The sequence below is a fragment of the Parus major genome, chromosome 1 (assembly GCF_001522545.3).
Source record: "Parus major isolate Abel chromosome 1, Parus_major1.1, whole genome shotgun sequence".
NCBI lineage: Eukaryota > Metazoa > Chordata > Aves > Passeriformes > Paridae > Parus > Parus major.
The window spans coordinates 102411732-102426800 of record NC_031768.1 but is presented as its reverse complement, the minus strand read 5'-3'; the positions used below and the strand labels follow the sequence as shown (position 1 = coordinate 102426800).

The 15069-nt window shown below is 40.6% G+C and overlaps 1 long non-coding RNA gene across 1 annotated transcript; it reads left to right on the top strand.

The window, feature by feature from the left end:
• The first annotated feature begins 872 nt into the window (after positions 1-872).
• LOC107209053 lies at positions 873-14649 on the top strand. Its single transcript, XR_004499655.1, has 3 exons — positions 873-1107; positions 5548-5664; positions 9564-14649. It is a non-coding gene; the product is annotated as an uncharacterized LOC107209053 (long non-coding RNA).
• Positions 14650-15069: the final 420 nt, after the last annotated feature.

The following is a 15069-nucleotide window of genomic DNA, read 5'->3' as shown; positions in this document are numbered from 1 at the left end:
GTTAGTGTCCAAAAAGATACAGAGGAGTCGTTTTACTTTATTGGAATAAAAGAAGAGGCCATGGGGCATTCCCCTGGAGTCTCTCAAATTTTTGGAGGATGCAAATTTTTATCCTTTTATCCTTTTTATCCTAATTTCCCGGTCGCATGTCCCACTCTCTTTCCCCATTGGCTGAGGTACTTGAGAGGTACAGACTTCCCAGAACACTTGATACCTAAGATTCCCCTCTAATGTAAAACCATCCCTCTTAAATTTTAATTACTATGGAATTTATGGGTTTTCCCCATTGTTTCTTTCATCTTTCAATGTTCAGTTTCACTTATCAGCAAACCTACAGTTTGTTTATAAAGGCAAATAACTCTTTTTTTTTCCATTCGTCAATCAGTGGAATCCTTCCCATTGTTTCTTTTATCTCTCAGTGCTAGTTTTATTTACCAGCAGACCCACAGCTTGTTTGTAAAGACAAATCCATCATTCCTCTCAAAGACTATTTCACAATTATTTTTTTGAGAGAGGATTATATTTCAGTGCAGCAGTTATCCAATGGGAGACAGGGGTGAAATATCTACAGGATGTCGGCAATATGCTAAACCTTTCTAGGGAAACACTCCATCCAGTAGGAATGAAGCGCAAAATTTTTATAATTTAGTTCTTTATGGCACCTCGTCCTCTGTCTCTTTCTTCTTGTGTTTTCTTCCTATATTTTTTGATCGCCGACCTCTCTTTTTCACATTTTGATTCTTGCTCCTGATATTCTGGGTAGTACCGCCAGAAAGAACGGGAAGAAAAAGGAAAAAAAAAAAAAAAAAAAGGGAGGGGCGGGGAAAGACAGGAAAACAACCCAGCCCTGGCTCTGTTCCTGTTATCGGGTGTAAATGATGCTGTAAAGAGCAAATGCCTGGAGTTCCTGTTATTGAGAGCTGCTCAGCTGCGTGGAAGGGTCTGATAGGAGCAGCAGCTCTTCTGGTGATGCTTATTTTAGCTGGATCGGGAATGGGTACCTGAGTGGGAGAGCCAATGCAGCTGCTCCTAGAGACAAACCTTGAGTCTGAAAGCTCGCTGATCCCCGTTAATACATGGAAATACATGGAAAACAATGCGCAGCAGGTACTGGCGTGTTTCCTTGCCCAAGGCTGTATCCTTAACCCTGCAGCCACTGACCTCCTTTTGCTCGGGGTCCGGAGGAGGGACCGTGAGCTGAGGGATGCTAATGAGGTGCTGGGTTACCTCTCATGTTTCTCCTTATTCTGCTCCGCTTTGCTGACACATGTGCTGGGGGAATCCGCTTTTTAGCAGGTTATTTTTAGCCCATGTGGATTTATAAAATCGCAGAAGAGACGGTCATTTTCTTTGAGATGGGCCAGCTTGTTAATGAACCGCCGAGGTGGAAATATCATTGTTTACCCCGATCGGACATGAGAGTTCCCAGAAAGGCTCACATCTCATTATCAGCAGCAGAGGCAGATAGCGGCATTGTTATTCCATGGATTGCACCTTTTCAATGGTTGAATTGCTAGCCCGAGGCTGTGTCTGGGTGTGCAGGGGCAGGAAGGGGGTGGGAGGAAAGGATTTGCCTCAAGTCCTTTGGTTTCAGGCTGTTCCACTTGTTTTCCTAGAGGATGAGAGTGCTTTGGCAGGCTGGTGAAGTTTTTTGTCTGGCCAGATCTCTCTGTATGTTGAGCCCCGTGTATCCACTGCACATTGAGCTCTCAACGAGCAGGTTTTGTTTGGAAAAAAAAAAAAACAACAAACCAAACATCGTGGAAAAATGTGGATACTTGCTTCATTAAACGTGGCTATTTTATCTTCATTCTGTTCTTCTCCACAAAGCTGTTAGTTACCAGCCTTTGTGGTGGGTTTTCCTTCTTTCTCCCTCTCTCTCTTTTTTTTTTTTTTCCCCTGAACCCTGCACAATGAAATGTGATTCAGAGTTCATTTTGCTAATCAGTCCTCCTTTGACCAAAGTGCTTTACGGAGGCTTCACCCAGCTTGGTGGTATCAGATTTAAGTGTGAAAGTGTTACATTCCTGAGTGCCCTGCGCTCTCTTTGTGTTTGATTTTGCCTAGTAAAATAAATTGAATACTCAAAAAGAATAATCCCGTTCAGAAAAGAAGAGAAACAAAAGACAAAAAAAAAAAAAAGGAAAAATATTAAATAGAAATTTCAGCTTTTTCTTTTGTTTTTTGCATGCTTTATTCCACCTTTCCATCCATTGTATTATTTTTCTTTTACTGTTGCTGCCTTGCACTCTTTTTTTTTTTTTTTAACTTTTGATTTACTTCATGTTTGATACTATATTCTGACTTCTGGCTTTAGCTGAAAAAAGGCCTTCTCTACGTCTCTGAAAAATCACAAAACTTTTTTCTTCTTTTTTTTTTTTTGTATATATAAAAAATATAATCTGGAAGACAGCTTTAAGTTTCACCTTTCACTTCCTGCCGTAGTTTATGACAGAAGTAGCTCATGCTGGAAATGCTGCTTGAATCATTTGAGAATTATAAAAGCATTCTTGATTTTTATATGTATTTATTTATGTCTCTTTTATAGCATATAGCTAAAGCCTGCATTTTTATACATATATTTTCTTCTAAATGCTGCTTTTCCTCTGCCTTTAATCTTGTCTATAATTGTCTTTTTTGAAGGCACTCGAGGGGGTGGAAGACCATTTGCATCACTGTAGCTTTCTGTCTGAATGCAATTACACAGGCACAAGATAGTATAATTTAGGTGTCACTATAAAGTGACAAAAATGTTGACTAATTCTTAGAAGGAAAAGGACTTTAAAACAATATTTGCTGTGAACTCCTGACATACGTTTGAAAATCTGAAGGAGTCTTTTTTTTTGTAGACAGTCAATTCTTAATGTAAAAAAAAACAGAGATATTTTTAATTAAAAAAAATCCCTTTGCCCATGTCAGGAGTGATAAAAACAACAAAAAACCCCAAACCATTAGACCATGCTTCTGTTTTGAAAGTTACATTTCTAAAATAAACAGAACCACATTTTGATTCATATATCAGAGAATCTCTTTGTTCTACATGCTAACATTTGTGTTAGCTATTTGTTGTTTTGTTTTGTTTTCTTGGAAAGATGGGCTTCTTTTACATTTTTAAAGTCTGCATTTTCATTATCTTCTTTTTCTCTCTTTTTGCCTTTTAATTTTCACTTAAACAGCCTCACTTTCTTTAGAGACACAATTAAGAACTTGAAGACTTTCAAAAAATTAGCTTTTTAAATGAATTATTCTGAATATTATAATGTATATTTAAAAAAAAAAAAGTTTGCATTTCTAAGCATCCCTCCTAGTGTCTTTCAAAACTGAAGCTGGCATCTGTGTTGGCTTGAATTTAAATGGTCCCTGCAGGCTCTTTAACTCAAAGGGTTATTTGGTTATTTTATTAATTTGGTTGTTTCTTATTTCTTCCCAGAGGGTAACTACAAATCTAGTTCTTGTATTTGTTTATTTGCCTCACTTGGTTAGAAGATTATGTCTTCACCAATGCTTATGAATTTATTAGTGCTTAAAATGCACTCAGATTATCTAACAGTTTGCCTTTATCACTATATTTTACCTGGAGCATTTGGTGCTGTGATTGTTCCCCATGTATCCCTAACAATAAGCACTCTGTATGAGGAAATGCACAGAGTGAGCTGAGCAGAGGATGTGAGGAAGTGTCAAACGTTATTTGTCTGGCTTTATTTGCTCCTATTAATATACTCTTCATTTGTACTGCCTGCAGTCAGCATTTCCAAGTACAAGAGATTCTAACTGGGTACCTGACCTCCACATCTACTAAAACATGTAACTGACACTGTTTAAGAGGGATAAACCCATCTCCCAGGCTGTGTTTCCTCCCGTGCTCTGCCCAGTTCTCCCATGCCAAATCAGTGTATTCCTCATCAGTGCAGCAGGAGAACATGAGACATTGGCCAGCCGAGCCTGAAGAACCTCTTCGTTCCATCTGCACCCTTCCCTCCGGCTGATTGCCACTCCAAATGTCCACCACTGTCCCCATGGTGGTGCCAGCAGGTTTGTATGGAACAGAATTCCCTGAGAAGACCTGAGCTAAAGATGAGGGAGATGTGGTCTAGAGTAAGACCAGGGGACCGAGGTGTTTGTCCAGCACCGCTGAACTGCACCTTCCCTTGTCACACCCAAAGAGAACGACCTCCAGACAGCAAAGTCCTCCTCTTCTAAAGTATCTTCCTGAGTTCTACACCTGCAGTTACACTGGCCAGAGAGGGAGAATGGCTGGGAAAACCACCACTGGGGATGTTGGAAATCTCAGGACAAGCTTTGCTCTGGTTCTCCAGCCTGCCCCCTCTCAGGGCTTTTCTCAGCTGGTGACACAGCAGCCACACCATCAGCATTCTCCATCCAGGAAGTTTCACAGGGTCGGAGTGCATTTCTAAAGCACATAAAGCAAGTGTCATAATCTCCTAGTCTGTGTTTCCAGCCTGACCAGCCTTTGATGTTTATGAACTGTGTTCTTCTCAGCATTAAAGTTTGATAGTTTTGTGCTGTGTTCTACTCAGCATTAATTATTTGCTAGTTTTATAACCATTTACAAATAAAAGAGACAAGCAGTGGAAACAAGAGTCAGCATCTGACTCAAACTTTTCCCCTCTCTGGCAAGAAAGAATAGCATGTGAGAGTTTATCTTTGATTTATTTTTTTAGTATATGTGTATCTCACCTATGATCTTGAAGAAAAAATTGGGAAAAAAAGAAACAGAAAAAAAGAGGGTTATATTTGTGCCAGTGCAGGCAGGTTTGAAGTACTTCTGGAATAAGTCTTGAACTAGATCCTAAGGAAAAAAAGTCTTTATTTTTCATAAAAGTAACAATACTCCCTGTGGCAGCAACAGAGAGCTCCTGGTGTCAGAGGAGGAATTGAAGGTTTGTGAGAGGAACTGCTGTGCTTGGGATATACATAAATACTGTATTAGTTAAATTAAGCCACCCAGTTCCAATCTGTATGTGAGGAAAAAGCAGCAGACCATGACAGGGGCAGAGATAGCTGAATTTGAATTGGTGAGGGGAAGATTTTGTGCTCTTCTCTTTAAATCCATGATGCAGAAGGTAAGTCCATCAAAGCACCAGGGTTGTTTTGACCACCTGAAGACACACTAGCCATTTCTAAACTGCTCTGAGAGACTTACACCTACAGGGAAAGGCAACTGGTTTTATTAATTTTATTATATTTATTTATTTTTAAGAATTGTTGTGGACCTTCATGGTAAGGTTTTAAATTGTGAACTGTTTCCTTCTTACGTTACAGGAAAATCTTGTTGATAAGCTGCTGGCATAACTTTTTCCCCAGTTCAGCAGATACAATTTTACTCCCTAAATCAATGAATTAACACATCTTACTTCCAGCTTCATCAATTTGATCACAACACATCTTCTCTTGTGTCTTTCCATTACTTCCTTTTCCCAGCATGTCATAAATACTACTTGCTTTGCTTCTGCATTGGACAAGACTTTATCTGTATTTTCTTACATCCTTTCAATTTGCTCACCTTCTTTGTTTCTGCCTTTTCAGATGGCATAATCTTTCATTGCACATAACACCTTTTATGCTCCTTTGATTATCAAAGGACATTATTTGGATATCAAAGCATCATCAGAGGATACCTACCACTACTCCTCCCCAAAAAAGGTAAGACCACTAAGTTAATTTATTCTACATCCTTGCTTAAAGGCTATCTCTTCCAGAAAACATGTCCATTTGCTAGTAAATAGGCAGTTATGTGTTATTACTCTTATCATAATCATCTCCTTCCATCTGCTTCATACCTGCCTTAGAGGCACTTAATATTTTCCCTTACTGGACACTGTTTAATTCATTACATGCATTGTCTAAATGACAAATCTGTGCCATACCTTTGGTTGTTTCAGTTGGGGTTTTTTTTCCCTAAAAATGGTATTCTCCATTTGCAGGGAAAAGCAGGGTATCTGTACTTCTGGTCAAGACTTATAAATGCTTTGGTTTAGTTTTGATTTGTCTGTGCTGCTAAAGGATAATATAAATAAAATACTGAGCTTCAGGCCAGCAAAAGCTAATTATAAACATTTGCTTACAAAAAAAAGGGATGGTTCATAGCACCCCCCTGCCCTGCTCACCCCATGAAGATACCCCTGCCTCAGTCTTCAGCCACCCAAAGTTACAACACACAGAAAAAGTAGCAATAAAAAGAAGGACTGTTCTCCTTCCCTTTTTTGGTCATTTCTGTTCATCCTGAAGATGGTAAGATGAGAGCACTTTGATATTGCAGATTTCAAGGTGTAAACTAGTGAAGCTGAGCTGTGGCTGTGCTTCCTGTTCTGCTTTTTCTGCTATTGGAGTAGTAACCTCCAAAAGAGACACAAGTAAGGCATTCAGAACAGTACCATCTTAAATGACAGACAATAAACATACTAGGAGACTACACCCTTAAGAAGGGTCCATCATGAAATAAAGTCACACTTAAAATTAATTTTGTTTGACCTGCTATGAGGTTGCAATGCCAGGTCAATTATCATTGGAGTAATGTTATTTTGTGGTAAAATTTTTGTGGTAAAATGAAAATGCTGTATCTCCACCAAGACAATTTATCTTGAATAGTTTACTTTTATCTTAGTTGGGTTCATGATGGCAGATTAACTGCACGCCTTTGGAAGTGCTAAAAGGAAATACTTGTTTTGGAGAACAGAGTAGATGTTACTTAAGACATAGATCAATATTTTGTTATGCATATGTACTGGATGAAACAGAGCCATGATTCATAATTGTAACCTTTTAGACTTCAAGCACAAGCAGACAATAGCATTCATAATTTTGACAGCCTTTTAATAACAGGTTTAGCTAAAATAATAGAATTTTTAAGGTTGGAAAAGACCTCTAAGATCAAGTCCAGCTGCTAACCTAGTACCACCACCACTAAACCATCAAGTATGCTCAAGGGTCATAACTACATTTTTTGATACTTTCAGGGGTGGTGACTCCACTACTTCCCTGGGTAGCTTGTTCCAGTGCTTTGTGAAGAAATTTCTCCTAATGCTCAATCTAAACATCCCCTGGTACAACGTGAGGCCAGTTCCTCTTGTCCTGTCTCTTGTTTGACCTGGGAGAAGAGGCTGATCCCCACCTGGTGCACCTCCTGTAAGAGAGTTGTAGAGTGATAGGGCTTCCCCTGGGCCTCCTTTTCTCCAGGCTGAGCCCCCCCAGTTCCCTCAGCTGCTCCTCATCAGACTGGTGCTCCAGACCCTTCCCCAGTTTTGTTTCCTTCTCAGGACAAGCTCCAGCACCTCAATGTCCTTCTTGCAGTGAGAGGCCCAAAAGTGAGCACAGGATTGAGGTGTGACCTCACCAGTGCCCAGCACAGGGGAATGATGATGTTCACTTCACCTGATACAATAATCACAGCCACACTGCCTGCCTGACCTTTCTTTGGGGCTGTGTCACAGCTCCCTGAGCCACCACAGGTTGCTGCCTGGGGGATGGCAGGAAGCTAAACCTTGCAAGGGGATGCTCTGACCTATCTGAAGGCTGTGGGAGCTCGGCCCTTCATTCCAGAGGTGCCAGGATTTCTCCTGCAGCCTGTGCTTAGGTGAACTATTGCTTAGGTGGAATATCAACAGCTATCATCGAAACTGATGATATAAATATTTGCTCACCTGCCTAAGAGGGGAAGGTCTCAACCCTCATCTATCCTGATGATTCTTTTTCTCTTGCTGAACTGTGGGATTTGCCCAGTCCCATCTCCCCAGTGGCTGCAAGGCACAGAACGCTGCCAAGAACAGGAGTAGCAGGGAATAGTGAGAGCTCAGGGGAAGGGAAGGGCCAAGACTGCTGTTTTTCCTGTCCCTGCAGACACAGAATCAGCCTTTGCTACCCTGTACTGTAAACAGATACCTGAACTTCAAGGGAGAGGTCATAAACTGCATTAAGTTGTCCTACGAAATGGACCTTACAAGCTCCTATAACTTATTTTGCATTTCAGTGATTCCTGTATGATGGGGGTAAAACAAAATGTTTTGGCAACTTATAAGCTATTGATTTTAGTTTTTCACAGTGTTCCTTTCAGACAAGCAAATATTTAATCATACAGTTATTCAGAAGAAGCAAATTGTCCAGAGATTTCAACAAACAGCAAAACTAAGACTCTGGCTGTCCTGCCTCTCCATTCTCCTCTCCATGTCAGGCCATTGAGCTTTGAACTCCGAATACATTTTGCTCATCCTTCTGGAGCATTTCACTAATTGATGAAACATTAAAATATAATTCAGGATGACATTCATCACTGAATTCTGACTTAACAAGAGGCAATAAGCTGAAAGCATGGGAAAAAGGGGGAAAATGCTTTCAGAAAAAAAATCTGAAGTACACAATTTGAAAAGCAGTTTTATTTTTTGTTTGAAGACTAATCACAGAATGTCCCCAGATACACCAGAATTCTGAAATAAGTGCCACACACAGTAAGCAGTGACATTGTTCTAGTTTGCCATTAGGTTAACAGTGCTAGACTTCCAGCTAGGTGCTACTTCCCCTGGGCAAACACTTTCCACAGGCTCTCTGGAGAGCCATTCTAAACGGGTTTCATTGTAAACAGTTACGCAAGACTTCACAAAGGTTGTTAGCCATAAAAGTATGTATTCTGTACACTGTCAGCATTTTTTTTCCTGGGCTAATGTAATTACAAAGCACTATTGAAACCAACCCAACCTGTTTATATAGTAGGAGGGGAAATTACATAAGCCTACCTAAAAACCTGAAACAAACCACAAAAACCAACCAGCCAATCAAAAAAAAAAACAAAAAACCCAAAACCAAGTGAGATTTTCACAATGATGTGATGCTAAAAGATCCAGCAACTAAAAATGCATCCAAGTCAACCTGAAACAAACTAGAACTCACCCTTACAACAGGACACTGTTTAAATGTATGAGAGGGGAGGGCTTCTCTTTGAGTCAGTGAGCAACACCCACTACTGTCTCAAGCAGCCACATCACACACTCCCTCCAGAAACTAGTGAAGTTCTACACTGAAAGTTGTTCCACTTTTACCTCCTTGGGGGAAGGCTCCTTCAGAACATCCAATTGGGACAACCAGAAACATTACCCTGAAGAGAACCTGTGTGGGTTCCCTGTGTCTGCAGCAGCCGGTGGGGTGTGGCTGCAATGAGGAAAGCAATGAAGGGCAAAGGGTGGTTTCTGTCACATTTGTCAGTGCAGCAGTAAAGGAGACCTGCTCTGAGGGTACATGACCAGTACCCAGGGAACAGGATATGGAGGAAGAAGTAGCACCCACTACTTCTCAGAACTACTCAGAATGGACTAGTGAAATTATGTAGTACAGCCAAACAAAAACTTATGAGTAAAATCCTTCTCCATATACCCCCAAATATTTAGGCTGAATTAAAACAAACAACAAAAAAATCCTCTTAATTTCTTTCAAGTTAAGAGTATTTTTATTTGGGTCATTTTTGTGATTTCTACAGGTCTTCTTCCCAATCTATCAGCTGCAAACAGGTTCTGATTTTTTTTCATTCTTAAGAAAAGATCTGATTTTCATGACAGGCGAAGCTGATACTTCAGAAGACTGAGCAGCACAAAGCTTCAATCAAATTGGAAAAAATTATCATTCTGCAACCCCATATGGAGTGACAACAGGTATTCAGTGGAAGTACTGTCAGAATCTATGTAACTATAGCCCCAACACACAGATTCTTAGTGTTATTTAACTATCTTGTTGGAAACAACATTAGTTAACTCTGAGCTACCTTTAAGGAGCTTGGCTTTAAGAACTGTTGCAGTTACCCTAAAACACCTAAGCTCCTGTGACAAGCAGATTTTACAGCCCTGAGCTATCCATCTAGGCTTTCCCAGGAAAGGGGAGTGCTAGACATCTATGCAAGAAACATGTCCGAAAGCTTCCAGCTGAGCACAGAGTGTCTCACACTGGTCAAGAGTGAGAGGTGAAGTGTGAGACAAGGAGTGAAGGCATCTCAGCTACTGACTCCATAGAAGATCTGACAGACCTGAAATGGCACCTTCCTGCCTGTTCTTGAGCTCTCTTCACAAGCTTGCATCAGGTTTTGTAAGAAAGGGTAGTTTCCACAGATTACAGAGAATCTTGCCTCAGGGGTTCTGATATTTCATCCCCGTAAAGGGCTTTGAGTAGCTTGCTAGTGACTAGGCAGTGTCAGCAGTGCCAACCAGGAGAAGCTTTGCTGCTTATCAGGACAGTGGCAGCTGAGTAGCTGTTCAGGAAATGTCATGGGAGTCTTAAGTGGTAGGACACAGACACCAAAGAGACTGGTGAGTGCTAAAGGACCATTTATAAATGCCTTGCACAATAACAATTCCAGAATAACCTGGAAGTTCATAATGCAGTCCAAGCCACCATCAACTACTAGTTCTGCACTATTAAAATTGTCCTGAGTAGGATTAAGGCCATTGCCTCTGGCATGCTTGTGATTAACCTCCTGTTCAATTGTACTCTCCAAAGAGTTCCTTCCAGTATCTGAAGGGGCCTACAAGGAAGATGGAGAGGGACTTTTCACAGAAAATATAATGATAAGACAAAGAGTAGTGGGTTCAAGCTGAAAATGTTCAGCTCAGGTGCTAATGATGCATTTCCTTATCACTTCTACAAATCACATCTTTTTTCCTTTTAAGTGAAGGGTTCTTCAATCATCACTGTGGTGAATATAAACTCAGAAAAATAGTTTTCAAGAGTATAGGTCTGTATTGTCTGTTGTATTAATGTTCCAGCCAACAGACATTGCACTTTTGCTGCCATCTTCATGGACAATGAAAATTTGAATACAAATAAATCTCCAATATATAACTAAGAAAAGGCAACAGTCATATTTCTATAAAGATGAATCACATAATGCACTCCTCTTATGGACTTCAAACAAAGCAAATCTATTTTATATTGCATGGATTTTGTTTCCTTCTCACAGCAAAAATATAAAGCTTTAAGTCTGGGTTAACTCAAACCACCATTGGTAGAAGACTGCTCTTCCTTCTTTCTCCTTTCTCAATTTCAAAGTGATGCAAACATCCAAGTAACTGCTGAGAGAAAATTATTCGAGGCAAATTATTTTTCTAAGCTTTAATAAGACAGAGAGACAAAGATGTAAATTACTGCCCTCTTAAAACGTCTTTGCTAAAAATTGTCTCTCCAAAAAGAGGAGCACAGCAAGGTGTGAATTTTACCCTGAGTCCAACTGTCACTTGACTGAGGTGTTAAATGGGAAAGCTGTTATTTTAATTAGAAACGAGACTGACTCTCAAAAACATTACCTCGAATTAAAGACAATTAAACCTCAGCTATGGTTGGATAATTTTTCCTTTACTCCTTATTTTCCCCACTAATGGATTGTGCTTGATTATCATTATAAAAAGGCCCTAAGTGCATGAAAGTTTAGCTGGAAACAGCCCAAGGTTGTTAAAGAAAAAGCAAACCCTGGTCAGGGGGTGCCCTCCCTGGGGAAGCTGAGGTGAGGATGTGGGTGGTGATCCCTCTCTGGACCTGTGCCAGAGGGGAGCTTGGAAAGCTCTCTCAGGACACTGATCCAGGCTCTGCTGGCTGGCACAGAACATGAAAGCTGCACTCTAAGCTCTATGATGAAATACTCAGCGCTTTGTAACTTTGCCTTCCCAAATCCTTTGCTGTAACTAGCCCGAGTTGATGAGAACTTAATGTAGACTATCTCTTGACTGTCGCTGCTATTTTCAGCATATCAGCCTGACTTGCCCCAGGCTGGTTTAACTAATGCTGATAAGGACAGTTAGTGCCAAAAAGCTTAGTAGGACAAGTGCCCATTCTCCTCATTCCTCACATCGGGCACAGATGCCAGTATAAGCAATAACAAAATTTATTTTGGACAAAATGTCTGCACAAGTTCGACCTTGCCATTCACACAGCTCTAGATATGGTGCCAGCTTAAAGTGATCCCAGCTGACTCTCAGTCCTTTCCTTTCCTTGCCTGCCACCCAGCCACTCCCTTTCTTTTATGATAGCTGGCATGCAGGCAGGCAAATAACCAGGAAAACACTTCAGGGAGCTCAGCTGGTTGAGAACAAAAGGTCTTCATTTTTGGGCAGCCTGGCTTCTCAAACTGTCTCATCCACTGGTGTCCTGAGCTCCAGTGCCAGCACAAGAGCACACATGGGAATTTGGGGCTTGGGGGAGAGCAGGACTGTGGCACCTCCAATTTAAATGACCAGCCTCCAGGTGGTCACTGAACACCAAAAGCCTGCAACAGAAATGGTCCTGTCCTCCTACCTCAATTCCCCAGTCCTGGCCAAACACTCCCTCATGCTGACTCTGGCCTGGATTACAGAGTAAAGCGATGGAGTTTGCTGATCCATCCCTTTTGCAGAAGAATATGCATCCCAGAAATAAATAAAATTACTTCCTCCTATAATTAGAAATCCAGACCCCAAAGTCCCAAGGGTAATGTTTTCTCCTTCTCTTTATTTATCTTCCCTATTTTTTTTCCTCTCGCCCTTCTTGAGAGATGTTGCTATCCACTTTAGGAACTATATGGTCCTTTGGGGAATTTTGTCTCAGGTATTGCAATAGCTGATGACAGCAGTTCTTCCTGTACAGGACAGAAACAGAAAACAAGCCTGTTTTCCTTGAATGGCATGGGCATGTCCGTGTTAGCTGTGTAACACAAGCATGGATGATTTCCATTTCACTGCTTCTGTGTGCCAAGACTGTGAGTAACTTCATTTGGTGCTCTTTCACCCATCCCCTCAAGAAACTAAACCCATAGTAATTTCACTTCATGGAAGGTCAGGCAGATAAGGAATTATATACAATTAAGAGAAGATGATATTGATTTTACATTTTATTTCAAGTTATCTATAACTTCAGGTTGAGACTGATATAGGGGTAGTATTGAAGATTTTGTTTTAATATTAAACACATGAGATAGATTTTTTTTTTATATTTAACATAAAACATAAGATTCTTGAGCATGGGACAACATTCTCCATAAGAGAGATGAGACTTTTCCATTTGCAAATTGTATGTGGGTCTGGACTGCAGACCTCTGCTCTGGCAGATACAGTTTCCTTTTTGACTAGATTCTGCCTTCATCCTAAAGCTTTTTTTGGGCTTGATCCAAAATACTGGCACTAGTAGAAATCTGTTCAAAAAGTTTCAAAACTGACCTTTTATTTTGTGAGTGGTCATTTTCACATTCCTCTCTTTCTCCCATTGTGTTCAGTGTTCCGGGAAGTATAGGTCACTAAAAATCTACAGAATGTCACATCCCCTAATAAACCTGCTAGTTTCATGTCTTTTCAGCTGGACCAGTGTTTGCAGTGGGGGAGCAGAGATTTTTTTAAAAAATTTATTTAATTTTTAAAAATTATTATTAAACCCTGTACTGTTTATTTGCTGGAGTGTGAACAATTTTCAGGAGTGTGAACTTGACTGCATCAGTGTTGCTTTTGAAACAAGAACAGTGTTGCTCTTGAAACAAGACCAGGAATAGGTCTGTCTAGGCTAGTCAAAATGTGGAGCTCATGCTTTCTAGATGCAGTACAGTATTAATTTTAATTACTAGCTAGGATTTATTTCACAGGAGGGTGAGCATCTCCATTCTAATGACGAATCATTTTCTCTTTCTGTAATGACTGTGATTGCCTCATTATACTTTCCATGGTATATAATTTCTGTGTTGACACAAGTGGATGTACAGCAAAAAAACTCACTCATCCAGTCAGCCTGGGATACTCAACTCAGATTACCCTTTAAACTCTGCACATATAAAAAACCAGAAGAGTGCAAAATCTGAATACCCCTCCTTTGAGGTTCTGATTCCTTTAACTTCAGATTACATGAATATTTTCCTCATAGAAAGAAAAGGCAGTTCTCTTCTGTCATTAAATAAAACGCTTGAGACCCACAAAATTGAAATTCTATGCTTTACAGATAGTATCCAGCAACTTATTGGGTAGATTTGTTTTTAAAAGGAGATCTAACAAACACTGTGAGTTGTCATATCCTTACAAGATGTAGGTATTACTTATCTTCATGAAAAATGACAATGTATTTGCCCTACTTATCAAAAAGCTAATTCTGAGCTGGCAGGTAAAAGCTGTTGCTTTACTCAGAGTAACCAACCATTTTGAAAGACATCAGTGCATGTTCACATATAATTCCAGCAGAAATGGAGACACTGCCGATTTCAGCACTAGGGACCCTTTATTGAATGAAATTATTGAATGTAGCACCTCCTATTTAGCTAAGTGCATCTGAAACGAGCCCTATATGATACCTACTTAATCCAATGCTTTTGACAAGGGCAGAAAAATTTGGTTTTTAAACTCTCACCTCATACATAAAGAACATAATCATATAAAAATGTATTTGAACTTTATTATGGTCATCACAGAAAAATAACGAATGGTAACACTTTCAAAATTTGTTTGGAATGCAAATCTGGATTGCACAGCTTTTATGTAAATATTTGGTTTATGGGGGCATTTTCCCAATAGAGACAGAGCTGTGGACACAACAAAAGACATGGAACTAACACTATTAACCCTTTACAGGTGTCAGAAGCACACTTATGTCAAACGCCTTTGCTATTGCAGCATGTTGTAACACACGCATGGCAATATATGAATGGAAAATAAGCCTCATCAAGTGCACTTTGTCTTCGGATAAACATTATCTGATGGTTTTGCTGTACGTGAAGCACGAACCGGGTTTTTCTGGGACCGGCGAGGGCTGTTATTTTGGACACCATGCTACAGAACCAAAATCTGCGCCCTTTCGCACACGCTCTCATCTCCCTTTTGTCTCCTGAGCCGGTTTTCCGCAATTCCAGATCTTTCACAGGCAGGACGTGTGCGCTGCACAGGGAGCGCACAAGGCTCTACAGCCGCGTTGCTATGGGGACCCAGACACGTCTGCTCGGCGCTCGCAGTAATCGCAAGGGACAAGCGCTCCCGACGGGAGCGGAGCGCTGCCCGCCGCACCCCGGGCATCCCTCCGGCTACCGCGGCCAGCCTCCCGCCGCTCCCACGGCGTGTTTCGGGCACTGCAGCCCCG